This window comes from Eurosta solidaginis, chromosome 4, assembly GCF_040869045.1.
Source record: "Eurosta solidaginis isolate ZX-2024a chromosome 4, ASM4086904v1, whole genome shotgun sequence".
Taxonomy (NCBI): Eukaryota; Metazoa; Arthropoda; class Insecta; order Diptera; family Tephritidae; genus Eurosta; species Eurosta solidaginis.
The window spans coordinates 213185759-213206775 of NC_090322.1; the positions used below are offsets into that span (position 1 = coordinate 213185759).

The window sequence follows — 21017 nt, forward strand, 5'->3', positions numbered from 1 at the left end:
ACTTTTAAGCAGTTTTAACCTCTTACTCTCCCTTCCCCTCTGCCCCTTTTCCTTATATTTGTATTCACTCTTCCCTTTGCCTTTCTCTTTTTCTGCGTATCTTGTTCCCTCTCCGCCTTTTCCCTCACTTCTTTTCCACTCCCTCTACCCATATCTCTCAATCTTCGTCTAACTTCATCTCTTTCTCCTTCACTCTTTCTCTTCTTCTCAAGTGTTTCTTGTTATTTTCCATCCATTTTTCCCAGTCACAATCCCACCCCAAGTCAAAGTCCTAGTCCTAGTCCTAGTCCTAGTCTCAGTCCCAGTCCCAGTTCCACTCCCAATCTCAGTCCAAAACATAGTCGCAGGGCCACTCCTAGCCCAAGTCTACCTAAATCGGACCAAGAACAGATTTGTTCAAATAGATCGGTCCCTGGTCCACTTCCCGGAAAGAAACTTCGCAGGAACGCTATCCTATCTTTGATTAAAATCGGTTTAGTAGCTTAGGAGTCCATTGCGGACAAGCAACGAGACACGAAATTTATATATATTAAGATGTAGTTTACTTTTATATATTCTTGCTCTTATGTTTTCTCCCTAACAATATTAAATAGGAATGGCAATTTTTGTGTTTAAAAAAACCAAATAACTTAAAATTATCGCATTAAAATTTGCGGCTACTTTGTGTGTGGGAGAACCAGTCAAAATACGACTGCAGCGAGTTTGTTACAACTTAAGCTGGCTATTCACCTTCAAAGAAAAAAAGAAGTTTCTATTCAAAAATGCTCAAGAAGCGTTCCAAAAAATGTTTGATTTGTTAACATCTTTGCTCACTGTAGCGTAAGCGTAAGAGTAGTCAAGAAAAGAAGTCAAAACTGAAACCAAAAACGAAGACGGAACTGAAAGCGGAGGGCATGTTAAAAATTTGTTATCGAGATGTCAAGGATTTGTTATGGAAATGTCAACGATTTCTTATCGAAATGTCAACTATTTGTTATCGGCGAGCTATGTACATTTCATGGCGGAACCAGGAAAAGGTGACAGTCGGAAATCGGTTGATTTTTCCTTTTTTTAATATTATTTGACACTTTAACGTCCGACGCAGTAAGATCTTGAGATAAGCTCATCGATTTACAAAAACAAAGTAAATGGAACTTGTATTTATGTTTGTACGTATGTCACCGTGCTGCCAATTTATATGGTTCCACCATGGGACATGTTAAACATTTCTTATAGACGAGTTATCGGTTGGTTATAGGTGTGTCATCGGCGAGGTGAATACGAGTTATCTAATTGTTGGCACAGTTTTATAAATTTGCTATTGATAGCAGAATTTATCAATGAGTTGCCGATTTGAATTCGTTATCGAAGAGCTATCAATTTGCTAGCGAAATTTCATTAATTTAATTTCGAAAAGTGATCGGTTTTTTGGAAAGGTGGTCAGGTAACGAATTGTTTTCAGAAAGTTCACGTTTTTTTATCAGAAAATTATCGTACCTAATCGATATTTTATTATAAAGTTATTGGTTTATGACTGAAGTAATACCAATATGTTATAGAAAACAAAAAAACATTTAATTTCGAAAAATTTTCGAATATGTATAGAAAAGATGTCAATGTGTTAAAAAAAGGTATCGATTTTTTAGCGAAAAGTTAAAGATTTTTTATCGAAAATTTATAACTTCTAAATGTAATAAGCTCAACCCCGGATATTATTTTGGTTTTGTGTTTAAATTAATTAATTTATAAATATTTCGATTTCAGCTCGAAGTCATGATCAGGAACCTTAAAAACCAGTAATGAGCTCACTACTCTTAAAAACATTAAATCCCGACGTTCAACAATTAATTAATTCATTGAAAAGTTATCGATTTCTTATCGGAATGTTTCCAACTCGCTATCTATAATTAAAAAAAAAAAAACTTAGTGCGACTTACCTCCGAGGAGATCAAATCCGAGCTTCTCTTCTAATTGACGAAAAGCTTTTTAGAAGCGACTGCCAAGTGGCTACCTCTCTAAGAAAAACCTTTTGCTGCTTTAAACTACGTTTTTTAAGTTCTGATTTTGCTTTGCACGGGACTTGAGTCCAGGACCTTCGGTGTGGTATGCGGATTACGCTATCAAGCCACCACGGCCACGGTCTTGTAAAGAGAGTGCTTCGATCGACAGCCCGCGATGGCAACACAATAATGGAGAATGGCATTTTATTACCGAATAATATAACACCGGTTTCGTTTTATGTCTCAAGGTGAACAGATTTCTGACGGTCTCAGCTCTGGAAAACAAAAATCAATCTAGTTTCAGTCAACTTAATGCAGAAGCTGTAGCTCATTAGCAGTGAAATTTGGTTTGATTAGGTTAAAGTGGCTGCCCCTTCCTAAGTTATGTATCTTTAAGGTCCAAATTGTTCAGTTCCATTTCCTGGTTAAATCACTGGTCTTCCAGTCTTGCTCAGTGGCTCATAAATCAGAAACAGGAAGTTAAAGAAACATTGGTATGAAATGCGATGTCGAGTTCAGGCACAGGACGGGGCTACGACAAAAAAAGGGCATTCCATACCATTTCATCTCTACAGCGGAAAAATTCATTGTCGGGAGTTCTAACCATGCAAGAAAAATTTAAGACAGTGACGCAAAGCGAAATTTTCACACTACAGGTATAAGACTAGCTTCGGATTAGTAACAGATCCGATATACAGCCAGACAGTTGTTAGTCACAGTTGTACATAAAGCTCTTATATCTGAACTGCATGCATTAAAATTGATTAATGAAAGCCAGAAACCATTTTTGAACCACTTCCGAAGCACGCGTTAAAAAGGGGCCAGAAAAGTGACCAATTGCCATTTGTTAGGACTTTGCATTGTTAAAAGTGTCATTTGAGAGCACTGCGAGGTTGCAAAATAACTACGTCGTCCAATGCGATAGCACTAATCAGGTGCGGAACTAGCAATTCACTGTAGGAATACTTTCTACATTTGGGACCACTGATGCTGAACCAGATCGTACTAGTCACACTCTAATGAGTGCATGTGCATATATCGTCATTCCCATTCCAATTCAATGCAGTTAAGCTCGAATTTGTGTTTACAGGTAGGCAAAGGAGGGTGGATGCATAGGAGGATCGATGTTCAGTGGATTTTTAATACTTCCAGCTAGAATGTTGTGGTATGATGTCATACCAGCCTGCATTCACTGACTACCTGAAGGAGGTTGTGTTTTCCTGATCCAAGAACGTCGGTCAGAGAAGAAGTAGTCTCATCTCTTTAATATCTAGAATATTTCGAGCTTTTGGCTTAACGCAGTGTTTCCCTGATCTTTTTTGACTCAAAGTTATAGCTATTTGTGCTTCTCAACACTGAGTTTTCATTATATCACATTTTATTTTAGTGAAAAGCGTAATTAGCATATCAGAACAGGTTTAGTAACAGAAAAAGAAAAACAAAAAAAAAAAAAAACTATTGATTTTCAACGCATTCGAAAAATAAGTTCTATTAATCGATTTTTTTTTGGTTCATTGACTGTAAGTGGGCGTACATAAACTAAGCCGCCTTCCTCATTTATGTAACCTGCACACCTTGTCAATTGAATTTATTGATAGCGGCATCTAATTCAAATGAAAACAAAACTTTAATTTAATTATTCGCTTATTTAGGCTAATGTGTTTTATGTTAGAGACAAATCATTAAACATTGCATGCTTTATTGGCCTTTTTTTTTGTTTTTTTTTTCAAGCTGTTATAGCACTTTAGTATTATCGTTTGTTAACTTTCACTGTTTTACCGTTGCAACAGGTTAACCGCCTCGTTCTCGTTCGTGCCGGGGCACAGTGGCCAATTTGGCTTCGCTAGCGGCATTTTATTCATAGTTTCCAAAGTAAAGAAGTTATCTTCAAAATTTTTTTTTCTCAATTCAGAAAAAAATCAAACAATTTTTGGAAAAAAAATTAAATTTTTTTTTTTTAATTTTTAATTTTTTATTTTTAATTTTTTTTTAATTTTTAATTTTTTTAAATTTTTTAATTTGTTTTTAATTCAATAAACATTTTCCACCATATATTCATATATAAAATAAGAAAAAAATTGTCAACTCAAAGACAAACCATATTATAAAAGAAATATTAATCAGATTCTTCAGTATCAGATTCAGAGAAATCATCTTCAAGATGATGCATTATAAGCAAGCTTTTAACTTCCTTATCGAAACTAATATTTCTGGAATAGGAAATTGATGAGCCGTTGGACAATGAAGATATTAACGGATCGGAAGAAACAAAAAGAGCGTTAATTATATCTTCCATTGTATTTTTTCTATATTTATATAAACTGCAGCTACCAACAATCCTTCACATGACACTTCATCTGTAAGCCCTGACATCTTATTGACTTGCGTTTTTCTGCAGCACTTGGAAAGCTCTTTTTCCAGCCGTCCAATATTTTCATTTGCTTTTTTTCCCAACAATACCAATGGTGTATCTAGCCATTCTTGGTTAATTTTTTCGAAAAACACCTTACTTCTGCCACAGGCCTTCCACTTTTGGATAAGCCTACTAACAAAATTGCGCAGTTTCTTTCCATTTTTGCACTGCTCCTTCTGAGTATAGGTAATTTTACTCAAAACGGTACCAAAAACATAACTTTCTACGGCGAGAAACTTCTTGGTGGGGATCGCTTCTTCATGCCATATTAAAAAAAGGGTGCGTTTTGACACAGACATTTTGCCTAAAAAGTACAATAAATTGAAGGCTCGCAGGTACTCGCAGTTCATTTTGGACATTTTGGACACACAATGGTTTACACATAAGGAAAATTGAAAATTACACTGAATCTAGGTAAATTTTGAAAGCTCTACTCCACGAAAAACAGGTGTACGTTACAATGGGCGAGTTGCTAATACACTTAAACACGATTACGTTTTATAAATAACATAAGTATACACAGATCACAATCACACTTTTTTTTATATAACACATACCTTGGCGTTAGTATATAACAAAACTTTTAATGAAAATAATAAAATTTGCAAGTTTAACACGAATACGAAAACGATGATCAAAAAGGCGGAAATATTTTGCACAACACTTGCAGAAACATGTGCTGACTTTGACAGCTCACAGCTGTTCATCAGCTGTAAGCTGAGCTTTTAAAAATCGATACAAATCTAGTGAATGTATTTGTTATCGATTGTTAAAAAAAAATTAACGGTTTTTCAAATTTGAAATTTTTAATTAAATGCCGCTAGCGAATCCAAATTGGCCACTGTGCAGGGGCGTGTGTTTTTGGTGTCGGCACCGTTTATTTGATGCATAGTTTTGTGGCAAGTTGTCTTGCTTGGTTGAGTTGACCGGAGTTGTTATGCTACCCTCGCACCAAAATAAAGTGACATTTTTTAAATGCCATTAAATAATTTCGGGGAAAACCGTGAGACGCATTTTAAGGAGGTTGAAAATTTATAAACTTTATGTTGGATAATTTGTATTCAACGTTTTTGTTTTGCGTTTTACTTGGAAATTTAGTGAATTGCTTGAGGTGTGTATCTGAGTATCTACTAGTGAACCAAGCTAAATTTAAATTGACTTAGAAGTCAATTTAGGCTACTATTAATCTTCAAAGAAGATAAGCGTTTTAGGTAAATATCTGCTAATAGACAGGTTTCATTTGGATTAACTGGCTTTTCATAAGATAAGAGGGGCGGTGAACTTAAAGGTTCATAAAGTATAGAACATATCGCCCATTTATCTACGTACTTAGTTCTAAAACGGACTAACCCAAAAACCACTACCATTTTACCTTATAGCTCACAAACTCAATACCAATGGATTTGTTTAATCAATTTATTAATAAATTCTCTACTCACCAAGGAAATATTTAATTCAAAATAAACATTTTATTGTGTGAGAGTGTTTTCGAGTTCTCCGAGCAAAATTTTCAAGTGATAGCCGTTTGGATCTAACTAAATATGCAATATGTTATCACTTGAAAATATTAGTTTATTAAGGTGTTTTGTTGTTGTGCTAGTAAGTAGCGATTAGTATGATGCTTGATGAATGCATTTCTAGCACTTAGCACAAGGAAACCAAACCACAGACAATTGGGAAACAAGCAGTAGTTATTCTATAAGCCGAAATAGCTCAGTTGAGAGAGCGTTAGATTGAAGATCTAAAGGTCCCCGTTTCAATCCCGGGTTTCGGCATGTATTTTATTTTATTTTATATTATTTTATTTTTATTTAATTTTATGGTATTTTTTATTTTATTATTTTTTTACTTTGTTTATTTTTTATTTTGTATTGTTGTTATTTTATTTTATTTTGTTTTATTTTATTTTATTTGTTTTATTTAATTTTTTTATTTAATTTAATTTAGTTGTATGTTGTTTTTTTAATTTGTTTATTTTCGTTTAATTTAATTTAATGTAATTTTATTATATTTTAAAAATATTTCATTTTAATTTAATTTATTTTATTTTATTTTATGTTATTTTATATTATTTTGTTTAATTTTTTTTATTTAATTTAATCTTATAATATCTTATGTTATTTTGTTTTAGTTCATTTGACTTTATTTTATTGTATTTTACTATTTTTTAATTTTATGTTATTTTTTACTTTTTTATTTTTTTATTATGTTTTTTTTTTATTTTATTTACTTTATTTTATTTTATTGCAGTTTATATTGTTTAATTTTATTCTTCTTTATTTTACTTTATTTTTTCAATTTTAATTTATTTAATTAAATTTTTTAAGTTTGTACTTTGCTTTGATTTATTTTATTTTAATTTATTTTATTTTATTTTTACTTGACTTTATTTTATTTTTTTGGTTTTATTTGATAAATTATTGGAAAATAAAAATTAAACTTTATATGAAATAAGAAATAAAGAAGATAAAATAAAATAAAATAATAAAACACATTGATGGTATGGGGCCTACATGTTTTATAACCACTCTGAAGGTCATATATCAGCATATGAATTTTGACTGAAAAACTTTTCGTGACACTTGGAGTGTTAGCTAAACCACTGCAGAAGGGTGACCCTGCCTGCAAATTGTAAAAACTCTTTTCTAAAGATTGCGATGTTGCTTTTCCCGGGTCTGGGTTCAACCTTGGACCGATCGATTTTCGTTATAATTCCGTTTCAAAACAGTCGACACCTTAATCGGGATCACAAAAAATTAAAAATCGAATCTCCGTAATATACTTGTACATACAAGGGATGTAAGTATGTATCAATAATGATCAACAGTTTTAAATTTTTCCAGTTCAAATTCATTCTTATTCCATAACCCTCAATTCAATTAACCTTTTATTGTCATATGGGTGTTACGCAGCACGCACGCCAGCAAATAAAAATAAAGATCTACACGAAAAATAAGCAATAAAAAATGGTGCATAAGCCGGTAAATTGTTATATTGAAAATCGTGTTTGTTTTTTTTTTATTTTCTGCAAACTTGTTTTTATTGCAATTAAAGTCGTTATTGCATTGTCAACTGCACCCATCGAATTATGTATTCTGTATTGTTTCTGCTGTTTGTGTTTTGTTTATTTATTTTTCATTACTTACTTAAATTTTTGACTGTTGTTTGTGGCGCACGAAAATTATTTGCTAATTTGTTGAGTAAATTTATGCAATTTACTGTGAGCATTTGTCAAATTTAATTTAATTAGTTAGCCAAACTTTATTCAGTGTTTTATGATTCGTGGAATTTTCACAGTAAATTAGTAATTAAACAAAATTAAAGGTTAATATTGTGTAATTTGTTAATGTTCTCTAAAGTTTCTACGGTTGAAAGAACTTTTGTTTACCTTGATTAAATACTGTGTCGGAGGACTCTTTACTGTAGCTTAGCCGAGTAAGGCATACAAAAAACTCAGCCGTATAGGCGTACTGGATTCCCATGTATGTAGAAGCTCAACAACATTTGCTTCATATAATCAAGACCAGAGGTTTCTGAAGCTTAAATAACTTAACATCATCAATTAACACTGCCGCTCTTTTATTATTATGAAGCTCCACAGATTCTATCATTTGCACCTGCATAAAATATGATTTAAAACAACAACGACACTTGTGCTGGCACTTGAGTTAGCAAGTGATAATTTAAATAGAAAAAGGCTGAGTGAATAGTATTGAGAACACCACAGGTATATGTGACCCGGTCTATGAAAAGGTGGCTTATGACTCAAAAAGTAAATTGTGAGAAACAGCTGTTAAAGATAAACAATGGATTTCTTCAGTTTCTTAGTAGTAGTAGTTTTTTTTTTAAGTCATAAGCCACCTTTTCATATACCGGGTCACATATATTATATTTGTCAGACAGCTTTCGCTTAAGTGGAATATTTGAATAAAATTTAATATGTTTGGCGCCATAAAATCTAGATATCATAGGTAGGCAGAGTGCACTACGTTTTTATTTACACTGCCAATAGGTTAGTTTGGGTGGCAGCTATCAGGTAAGGAACAGCTCACTTTCACACTTTTATGTTGGTCCGGCTTCCGGAACTGGCTTCTAGTTATTTAGCGAATCACTGCGTGGCAACGATAAAGCCACGAATAAGGCACACATCGATCTTGGACATTTTCTCCGGAGATTGGAATACATTTTTCACGAGATATATATTTACGCCGCGTCCTCTCAAAAGCTGTACAGCTTAGCATAAAGTTACTGGAAGATACCACCTCGTCGTCCTCCACACAGCTTACACAGCTGGGTATGTTCAGTGGATTAAGGCACACTGCATAAACTCCCATTGTTCATTGTGCTATTAGCACTCCAATAATCATGGATAGATGATCTTTCTTGAATCCTATTAGCTTCGCCGAGCGCTTGAAGTTAACAACGAGCCAAAATGATCTGTCAGCACAGAGTTTGCCTGACTGGCTAAAATACCACACCAATCCAGAAGCAGACAGCAACTTGTCAGTAGTATTCGAATCATCACTGCTTACAGTTTGCCAGGAATATCCTTATGCCTTGACATCCAGATAATTTCTGTTAAAGAGTAGTTAGATGCCGACGCAAATGGGGTCAATCAATCCTTCACTGCACTTGACCTAACGTTAGTTAAAGCTTGGTGCTTTGTTAGCCGCTTGACCATCTGTGTAGATGCTAAATTCAAGTTTTTCGGGTAACGCCGAGGTTATCACGTTCAGTCTGGATTAATTCGTGAACAGATTCACCATTCGTGAACAGATTCCGCCTGCCAGAGATAAAGTCAAATTCGGTCAGAATGTTGGAGTGCCCGCTATTCACAAGTCTATACGCCGCCGATCGGGCTGTGGCCATTTTGCTCACGATATCAACTGGGTACAGATTCAGCATAGCGTTTAGTGCCAGAATTGGTGGTGTACGAATGGCCACGCTGATCCTAACAGTCCCCAATCTCTGTACTGCGTTCAACCTGTTGACGTAAATCTTTCGAGCCGATAACGAAACGATGACTTGTCGAAATCGCCTGTTGAACAGTAGGAAATCAATCCGAAAATATAAAAAGCTGATACCTTAAGGGCCATGCAACATTTTGGGCGAGCTCCAGTTAATTAAAAAAACATTAGTTCATTTGACGTACACCTGTATGTATGCACCTTAAACATAACGGGTTCCTGGTACTGCCTTTTTTACATTAAATACTCTCTGTTTAAGGAACAGTAGTACTCAGCTATGCTTACGACGGAAGCATAGCAAACCTTTTAATCTTTTTTAAGCTCATATAGGAACGCAGAAATGTACTATTGATTCAAACCTGCTAAAGCACCAGATTGTGGTCCTCCTTAAGACTGCACTTAGTGGCATCGTGAGTTTTATAAGATGGGGTCTCCCAACTTATAGGAAGGCTGTATTAGGGGCGGCTTTTGGCAGGCTGCATGGCAGGAGTTCAAGAATTTCTAATTGAAGATAAAACCTCGCAGATTTTCCAGAATAGTGAAAGAGATATCAAAGCTGGTTTTTACTTGAAATCAAGATAGTTGTTCGTACAACAGGTTGCTCTGTTACCATTTGGAAGGCAAGAGACCGACAACGGCAGGGGGACGTATGGGAAGTATGGAGCATGTAGCACTGCGCCAAATTAAATATATGAATGAATTAGATTTTATGAATCATATTTCTTCTTATATATCTATGGGTACAGTCACATAAGTGAAACGATAAATTTCTATAGACATTAGGGTGGGTCGATTTGTATGGACGAAAGTTAACCGATATCGCGCCATCGATTTTCCGATAGGTTTTGGGCTCAGGAAAAAAGTTCCACTACGCATACCCAAAAAATAATAATATTCGAGCCTGCGAAATTTCATTTTTCTGACTTTTTTCGAATTTGACTTTTAAGGTTTTTTTCATGACGTACTAAACAAATTTTCATATGTATACCCTGTCCCACCCAAAAATGTCCGCTAAAAACGTTGTCGATAACGGTTAAAAAAAAAAAATACTTTTTTTCCTGAGCCCAAATCCCATCGAAAAATCGATGGCGCGATGTCGGTTAATAAATCAACCCAGTCCAATAGACATATTTGACATCATAGTACGATTTTCGCATGTAAATTCCAGCAAATAACGCCGAAAAAGATATGCATTAAATTTGCTTAAAAATTATAATTCTATAAGCGTTTCTTTAGAGTCAACACCTGTAGCATAGAAAATTAACGAGATATCAGCAAGGCGCTAATGGCACAGTCATTTGTTAAGCAATGCATAACGATATTATCTAGTAACAACAACAATCCACATGACACATAAGAAAGAAACTTATGGTCGGTCAGAAAAAGAAACAAATTTGAGTTGCAAAATTAAATAGGCAAAGTATTAAAATAATGTAAACAACATAATTTACTAAGAATACATATTTGTAGTTATCAGTATTTAGTTGTCAACAGCCAATATCCGTAGCTCCAAAAACCATTTTGGAATTGGCCTTCTTAGGCATTTCAAGGTAATTTTCAATAAAGGAACATAATTTTGGAGATTTTATGTGATATGTTTTAACGTTTTTTATACATCTTTTGTAAGCGTACTCACTATAAACTTTGTATGAAGTGGATGTACATACACTAATTCATGTGCGCATGCGCATTGTTATGTGCGCATTTGAAAGTCACTCATCTGTAAGAAAAAGATAAAACGAATTAAATTTATTTGAAATTTTTTAGGTAAGACATTCAATTTTAAAAAGGAAGAACAAGAAATTATGTACATTATGTGATCGAAAATAATTATCAACTCGAGTTTAGAGAATGCAAACAAATTCATCAAGCATTTACTAAAATCAGCAAATGGCAAATCAAATAATGAAAGAAGACTATTTAATAAATTTTTTTTTAATGACTTCAGCTATAAATTTTTCTTTCTTTTCATTCATCAGACTTTACAAGTGCTTATTGTTTACAACCAGCTTTTAAAAATGTCTGAAGATTTAGCTTAATGCCAGACAGTTCGACCTAGCTTATGTGTAATTAGGTAGTACGGTTTTCACAAATTAGGTACTTCAACCCGTAACGAATACTTCGGAGCCATAAGTATTCACCTCTAATACAATATAAATCAGTAAAAACAAAGAGCAAAGGCGATAAGAGCAGTCTACCTTAGCGCTTATTAAAAAAAAAAAAACAAGTAAGGGTGTAACCGAACTTATATACTCAGCTGAGAGCTATGGAGACAAAATAAGGGAAAATCACCATGTAGGAAAATAAACCTAGGATAACCCTGGAATATGATTGTATGAAATGTGTATCAAATGGAAGGAATTAAAGAGTATTTTAAAAGAGAGGGGGCCATAGTTCTATAAGTGGACGCCTTTTCGAGATATCGCCATAAAGGTGGACCAGGGGTGACTCTAGAATTTGTTTGTACGATATGAGTATCAAATGAAAGGTATTAATGAGTATTTTAAAAGGGAGTAGGCCTTAGTTCTATAGGTGGACGACGTTTCGAGATAACGCAATAAAAGTGGACCAGGGGTGACTCTGGAATTTATTTGTACGATATGGGTATCAAATGAAAGGTGTTAATGAGTATTTTAAAAGGGAATGATCCTTAGTCTTATAGGTGGACGCCTTTCCAAATATCGCCAAAAAGGTGGATCAGGAGTTACTTTAGAATGTGCTTGTACGATATGGTTATCAAATTAAAGGTATTAATGAGGGTTTTAAAAGGGAGTGACTCTTAGTTGTACATGTGAAGGCGTTTTCGAGACAGTGACCCAGAACATCATCGGTCGGGTACCGCTAATTTATTTAGTGTTTCTGCCAAGATTCCAAGGGCTCTTGATTTCGCCCTGCAGAGCTTTTACATTTTCTTCTACTTAATATGGTAGGTGTCACACCCGTTTTACAAAGTTTTTTTCTAAAGTTATAATTTACGTCAATAAACCAATCCAATTACCATGTTTCATCCCTTTTTTCGTATTTGGTATAGAATTATGGCATTTTTCGTAATTTTCGATATCGAAAAAGTGGGTGTGGTCATAGTCGGATTTCGGCCATTTTTTATACCAATACAAAGGGAGTTCAGATAAGTACGTGAACTTAATTTAGTAAAGATATATAGATATTTGCTCAAGTTATCATGTTATCGGACAAGTGGAAGGACAGGCGGTCGACTGTGTATAAAAATTGGGCGTGGCTTCAACCGATTTCGCCCCTTTTACAGAAAAGAGTTATCGTAATAGAATCTAAGACCCTACCAAATCTCAAAAGGGTTGGTAAATTTTTGTTCGACTTATGGCATAAAAAGTATCCTAGACAAATTAAATGAAAAAGTGCGGAGCCACGCGCATTTTGAAATTTTCTTTTATTTTTGTATTTTGTTGCACCATATCATTACTGGAGTTGAATGTTGACATAATCTACTTATATACTGTAAAGATATCAAATTTTTTGTTAAAATTTGATAAAAAAAAAAAAAATCCATGAGCTTAACACCGGCTTTTTTTAATAGTTGAATTCGAATCCCGCTGAAACCTTTGATAACATTCCGAAATTGCCTGATGATGATTACGTTGGCGGTTTTCGAAATGGGTCCATCGCAATATGCCAGTAAATGTTTCTTTCTTTTCAGTTTCTCTTAGAAAAAACATAATAATTGAAATTCAATTATTACAAAAAAAAAAAGCCGGTGTTAAGCTCATGAATTCTTAAATATAAGTATAAACTGAACACACCATTAAACAAACATACATAAATATGTACAACTGAGCCCGAGTTGACAAAGCTTCTCATTCGCAACGAAGAAGAACTTTACAAAAACAAATCTACATGGCACACAAATCAATATAGAGACATAATGCCTCAATTGTGTTGTTAGTGTAGAAATGAGAAAACCTGAATTAAGCATGAAAACAAATACCAGCAGGATGGCCTAGTGGTTAAAGGCTACTGCAGTTTCACCATGTGATTCACGGTTCGAATCCCGGTGAAACCTTTGATAACATTACAAAATTGCCTGATGATGATTACGTTGGCGGTTTTCGAAATGGTCCATCGCAATATGCCAGTAAATGTTTCTTTCTTTTCAGTTTCTCTTAGAAAAAACATAATAATTGAAATTCAATTATTAAAAAAAAGCCGGTGTTAAGCTCATGAATTCTTAAATATAAGTATAAACTGAACACACCATTAAACAAACATACATAAATATGTACAACTGAGCCCGAGTTGACAAAGCTTCTCATTCGCAACGAAGAAGAACTTTACAAAAACAAATCTACATGGCACACAACTCAATATAGAGACAGAATGCCTCAATTGTGTTGTTAGTGTAGAAATGAGAAAACCTGAATTAAGCATGAAAACAAATACCAGCAGGATGGCCTAGTGGTTAAAGGCTACTGCAGTTTCACCATGTGATTCACGGTTCGAATCCCGGTGAAACCTTTGATAACATTACAAAATTGCCTGATGATGATTACGTTGGCGGTTTTCGAAATGCTCCATCGCAATATGCCAATAAATGTTTCTTTCTTTTCAGTTTCTCTTAGAAAAAACATAATAATTGAAATTCAATTATTAAAAAAAGCCGGTGTTAAGCTCATGAATTCTTAAATATAAGTATAAACTGAACACACCATTAAACAAACATACATAAATATGTACAACTGAGCCCGAGTTGACAAAGCTTCTCATTCGCAACGAAGAAGAACTTTACAAAAACAAATCTACATGGCACACAAATCAATATAGAGACAGAATGCCTCAATTGTGTTGTAATTTGACAGACAGGAACATTACTCCTATTACTATATGTGTGTCCAATAAAAATTAGCGAATCGGATAACGAACACGCCCACTTTAAAAAAAAATTTTTTTAAAGTCAAATTTTAACAAAAAATTGAATATCTTTACAGTATATAAGTAAATTATGTCAATATTCAACTCCAGTAATGATATGGTGCAACAAAATACAAAGATGAAAGAATATTTCAAAACGGGCGTGGCTTCGCCCTTTTTCATTTAATTTGTCTAGAATACTTTTAATGCCACAAGTCGAACAAAAATTTACCAATCCTTCTGAAATTTGTTAGAGGCATAGATTCTATGACGATAACAGTTTTCTGTGAATATGGGCGAAATCGGTTGAAGCCACGTCCAGTTTTTATGCACAGTCCACCGTCTGTCCTTCCGCTCGGCGGTTAACACGATAACTTGAGTAAAAGCCGATATATCTTTACTAAACTTAGTTCAAGTACTTTTCTGAACTAACCTTATCTTGGTATAAAAAATGACCGAAATACGACCATGACCACGCCCACTTTTTCGATATAGAAAATTATGAAAAATGAACAACATGCCATAATTCTATACCAAATACGAAAAAAAGGATGAAACATGGTAATTGGATTGGTTTATTGACGTAAAACATAACTTCGGAAAAAACTTTGTAAAATGGGTATCACACCTACCATATTAAGTAGAAGAAAATGAAAAGGCTCTGCAGAGCGAAATCAAAAGCCCTTGGAATCTTGGCAGGAACAATATCGTGGTATTACATATATAAATAAATTAGTACCTTTAATTTGATTCTAGAGTCACCCCTGGTTTATGGCGATATCTCGAAAAGGCGTCCACCTATAGAACTTAGGCCCACTCCCTTTTAAAATACGCATTAACACCTTTCATTTGATGCCCATATCATACAAATATGTACATTCTAGAGTCACCCCTGGTCCACCTTTATGGCGACAACCCAAAATGGCATCGACCTATAGAACTATGACCCAATCCCTCTTAAAATACTCTTTAATACCTTCCATTTGATACACATGTCATACAAACACATTTCAGAGTTACCCTAGGTTCATTTTCCAACATGGTGATTTTCCCTTATTTTGTCTCCAAAGCTTTTAGCTGAGTATGTAATGTTCGGTTACATGCGAACTTAGCCTTCCTTACTATTTAGAGCACATATAGTAAGAGGAGTAACGTTTCTGCCAAATTTCATCATGATATCTTCAACGACTGCCAAATTACAGCTTGAAAAACTTTTAAATTGCCAGATCATTTTGATATATAGAAGTGTATCTATCTCGATTAGTTTATGCCGTTAAGGATTGTCGTTATGCGAACAAAGTTAATATACTCTGTGAGCTCTGCTCAGCTAAGTATAAAAATGAAAGGCGCGATAACCTCGCAAGAGATTTTAGCCCGAGCTTTTCTTCCAATTTGCGTTGTGCTCCTTTTAGTTTTTCCTGAAAATTGGCGGGATGGGACCTACTTCTTTTATGCCTGATTCCGAACGGCATATGCAAGGCAGATGAGTTTTTACTGAGAAACTTTTAATGGCAGAAATACACTGGGAGTGCTTGCCAACAAACACTGCCGAGGGGGACGCCGCTTACAAAAATTTTCTTCTAATTAAAAAATCTAGTTTCTAAAATTTTGATGTTGCTTTGCCCGGGGTGTACCACACCTCGGCGGCACCTTAGCGCTTAAGCAATTTAAACCCGCTTTAAAAGGCTTTGCGATTGCCTTGTACTATTTTACGATTAAGCTCATCTGAGTTCTGGGCTTTAGCAATATCCCGTGCCGCTGTCAAGCGGACATCTTAGCCTGTATGAGTACACAAACGAATTGAAATCTGTTTCACTGGTCATCTGCGATCTCTCCATCTATAGAAGGTCACTGAGTCAGCCAAGCTATACGCTTACTATCACGTGGAGGGTAACGATAGGCTTTGTCGTGGATGGCACACAATCTGCCATAATTATTGAATTCACCAGGTCTGATAAGAAATACTTGACGACAAATCCTTCTTTCTGTGAGTTTAGAACCGCATAGTGGGATTTGTCTTGAAAAATTTGTAAACAACTCTTTAATAATTATTTTCATTTAATTTTAAAACAAATCCCGTTTTTATTTTTGGAAAAGATTGAATAGCGTGTCCTCTAGGAGATCTCGGCCCCACCGTGCACTGCCGTGGGGATAGTGTTAGATTTTGCAATTTTTCCTTAATATCAATAACAAATAGTTTTGTTGCGTTTTGATTTGAATTTATTTCATTTTAATAACAGATTTTGTTACGTTTCGAACGGCATACATATTGTGGCGAATATTAGCATTTCTAATATCACTATGCTGTTAGTAAATAAACACAACGACAATAAGCCATTTACATATATACATAGAAGGCAACCAGGAATATTTCACACACATAACCAGCAATTTGAAACGAATAGAGTATTTCACGTACACATATGTAGTCAGCAGATAAGAGCGAATAAGAAATAGAAACAATCAAACATCACGTTATTATCAGCTAAAAGCAAAAGCTGTTAGGAGAGGAGAAATGAAGGAGGCTAACTAAGAGTATAAAAGTAGCGCGGTGCAAGCGATAAGGACTCAGTTTGATTTTAACACGCTCTAGCGAACTACGCGAGTATTGTAATTGTAAAGTACTACCCCCAAAGTAGTCATAAAGGAAATGTATGAGTTATTTATTCAAGAGTTCAGCCATTCTAACGATATCAGAAGGTGCAAAATAAGCAGAATGCCCCAAAAATCGTTACAATATTTACTTACATATAGGCCTAATACATATTATTAATTTTTCTGCTCACGTTTCTATTAATATTTAATTTTTAATATTTCACATCCTTCCACTTACAATCACAACATGACCATCACAACATATTTTCAGTTTATGGAAATTTGATTGGTGCACTTATTATTAGCAATGTTTTGAGGGAACACACCTCAAAACGTCAACACACGCGCTTGCGCAGTTGATTGCAGCAAACCGAATAGCAGAAGCAACAGCAGCCACCATTAGTAGTAGCTGGTAGAAGCGTTGTCCGCAGGAAACACTTATGTACGTTAAAAAACTTGACACGATTTGTCGATGTCGATTGTTTTGTTGTTACTTCTATTATCGTTCAAGCAATTTCTTCACACATTTTTACTGCATCTCCGCGCTGTTACCAACAAGTTGAGTTGCCAATTTGCATTGTGGTTATTATAGTTGTTGTAACATTATTCCAGAAAATTGCGAACAAATGAAAATGACACTGATTGCTGCTTGAGGCAATAGAGAGAATTAGTAAATGCAGCAGCAGCTGAAGCCACAGCATCTCGATATGCAACAAAATGTGGAAACACACACTCACACACACGTTGGTATTGTTAAGTCAACGTGCATTGAACCTGCAGCTGTATGTAAGCTCAGTCGTATGCGTTTGAATGTATGTTCGTTGTGAGTTCGACAATTTTGCTCCTTTGTTGTAACATCTTGCCATTGATTGCTGGCAGATTCGTTGCATTTATGCTTAATTTGCATGCAACACCGGCGAAAGAACGCATGCGCATGATGCCACGGCACTTCTGCATGTGATTGGCTTTTATGTGCTGCAAGCAGCATCCTCAAGGATTCACGACCTTTGCTGAAATCTATTTTGGTTTATTTCTCCTTACAAATATTTTGTCTTCTCATGTTAAAAGCGATTTTGCTATGGCACTTGGAGATATCAATGCGTTGATAGCGTTCTTTTTAGTGTTTGCTGGTTTTGTTGTCATTATTATACTGCATACACACTTGAAGTATTTGTAGTTGTTGCAAATTTTGTATTGATATTGATATTGTTGCTGTTGTATTGGCAATACACTAATTGCATAAATTACTCCACCAAGGGAAGCAATAAATTCCAATAAAATTGCCCGCCAGACAAAAAAATACAATGAACTTTGAAGAAAGAATATGAAGCAACAGAAGAGATTATAACAGCAAAAGGGGACAAATAAAATATAAAACTCTTATTCCCTTCTTTTAGAGATCATATTTCGAAATTCCACTCTTCCACTCAAATACCAAATAACTTTTGTTAAGTGTTATTCACTTTATTCACTGAGCTGATTGGACCATTTCAGTGCGGATTACCAGCAGAGATAGTCATTTGTTCCCCTGGGAGTCGTACTTAATTCGGTATCCACACCCTTATAATACAATCATCATTTGGCGCTCAATTGTCTACGCGATTTAGCCGTTTTCCTAATCGTAAAATCAATTGAAAACACAGAGAGAGATCGTGTCCTCCTGCAACTGGCACTCCCAACTTAGTGGAGGTCTCCACCTCGTCTACTTCTAATTACGGTTGTCGAAAGCAATATCTTTTTGGCCGGATCTCTATTCACGCATTCCCATAACATGGATCAACCAGCATATCCTTTGGTATTTTACTCCTGGCACTATCCTCATATCTGCGTAAAGCTCAGACATCTCATCAATATAGGTCCTTCGATAATTGCAGTTGGCATAACGGGCGGGACCATGCATTTTACGGGGAAATCTACCAATTTCATTTCCTTGAAGGTATTACGTATTTTGTCTTGTTCTTATTCATTGCACTACCCACTTTATTGTGTCTTTATTCAATTCAGAGACATAACATCACCAATAAAACAGCCCTCTATTTCCGAAAAATACTGATATAGACTTCGTAAGGCTGCTTTCAGCTATATTTTCAAAATACGCCACCTTTTTGAAAGTATCGCTCAAAGAAGACTTGGCCCTCTCCATCTCTCCAAAGAAAATTTTGATGACCCGAAATGGTTCTGATTTTTTACGCTACTGTACGCACAAGTGCAACTGCTTTGGTAGTGAGAACCGAGGAATACAAGAGCCTGCGATTGCTAATGACTCTCATATGTTCACAAAAACTAACGTAGCCGTAGAGCAAGTACTTTTTTCTCTTGATGATTGAAATTAAGAAGCTGTGCCTACGCAGAAGTTTTTGCTGTCGTAACCCGTAAATATCAATGTCCGGGGGTTTACGAAAGTGTTACGAATATAAGCAGTCCTTTGTTGGAGTTTAATTTGGTTCCCTTCGGTATGCTGGAACTTTCGCGTCTATAAGTTTAAGTGGTCTCTTTTCAAGTATATTCTAAGCCCCATAAACTACTGGTGTGAGAGTCCCAGCGTAAGCGGGGTAACATAAGCTTAGTGGCTTGAGCGTATGGCCGTAACCGGATAAGCCCACATTAGCTTAAGCATTATCTCATAAGCGTAAAATAAATAATATTACAATATTACCCATACAGCGTATCAGCGTATTGGCTCACGAGTGTACTAGCGTAAAAGCGTATTCAGATATATACGTTTTGGCGGGTTAGCGTAAATGCGTAGTAGCAAATTACGATGGAACTCTCGCGTCTCTGAGTTTAAGTGGCCTTTTTCATGCATATTATAAGCCCCGTAAATTGCCGGGTCGTGAGAGTCATAGCATAAGCGTAGTGGCTTAAGCGTATGGTCGTACCAGGATAAGTGCACATTAGCTTAAGCGCGACTTCATAACCGTAAAATAATAATACCCATGAAGTGTATCAGCGTATTGGCGTACTGTTGTAAAGGCGTATTAAGGTATACAAGTTTATTTCATATTTCATATCTTTATTAAGTCAAATGGTAACAACCTTACTGACTAGATTACAGGTTAACTTGTTACTAGTTTAACAATTTTAAAGTAAGATTTACTGAGATAAGTAATAGGACTCAATGCCTGCTTTAAACAGAGACCTTGGCATGGCGAAGTCCAGGTCAAGGCTTCTGGATAGGCGATTAAATTCTGCAAGACCTCTTAGAAGAGGTGCGAAGCTGAAGTAATTCGAACGCAGCACTTCAACGCGGAATGTACTGTGAAAGCGGAGAGCTCTGTTAGGGACATTGAAAGTCAACTGCCCAATTAGTTCTGAGCAGTCAATGGCACCGGATATTATGTCAAAAATAAACATTACGTTTTGAACAAGACGTCTAACTTCAAGAGGCAAGACATTGATAAGCATGCATCTTGCATTGTAGGGTGGCAGGGGATTAACAAAGTGCAGAGGTTGAAGAGCAAATCGTATGAACTTGCACTGAATTATTTCAATTCTTAAAAAGTGTGAAGAGTATATGAGATTCCAGATGACTGATGCATACTCTAACTTGGAACGCACATGTATAAGATTTTCCTGGTATATGGGTCCTTGAAATCCTTGGCATATCGTCGCAAGAAAGCTAAGTTGGTATAAGCCTTTGGTATGAGAAAGTTTACATGATTACAAAAAGTAAAAGATGAGTCAAAAATTACGCCAAGATCGCGGAACTCATTAATTGACGCAAGAGTTACATATGAAATCGAGTACGCGAATGAAACCACATTCATAGACTTAGTATACGTCATGTGACAGCATTTACTAATATTGAGTCGCAGATTATTTTGACAGGCCCAATTATTTATAGCATTCAGATCTACCTCTCTGAAGTTGGCAAGACAACTTTTACGCGGAAAAAAATTACCTATTTGGAAAATTGCCGTGAATTTGCCGTAATTTATCCGTGAAACAAAAAAATGGCCATATTTTACAAAATACAGGGGGGCACGCTAACTTCACGTGAAAGCCACCTTAGAGACCAGCTAGGAAAATAATTCTTGCACACGAATTTGCCGTAGATAAGTGGCATATTTTATAAATTCGAAAAAAAATTTTTCAATTTTTTTTTATGGTGCATCGCCAACTTCACGTGAAGTTAGCGTGCCACCTTCAGAAAACCACCTTAGAGGCCAGCTAGGAAAATAA

At 35.3% G+C, this 21017-nt stretch overlaps 1 protein-coding gene and 1 non-coding gene across 2 annotated transcripts in view; one reads left to right on the top strand and one right to left on the bottom strand.

The window, feature by feature from the left end:
- LOC137248769 (uncharacterized) overlaps positions 1–21017 on the bottom strand; it is a 407561-nt gene that overhangs the window by 117450 nt on the left and 269094 nt on the right. The gene's annotated exons all lie outside the window — the stretch shown is intronic.
- On the top strand, positions 6095–6167 carry TRNAF-GAA (transfer RNA phenylalanine (anticodon GAA)). The gene has a single exon. It is a non-coding gene; the product is annotated as a tRNA-Phe (tRNA).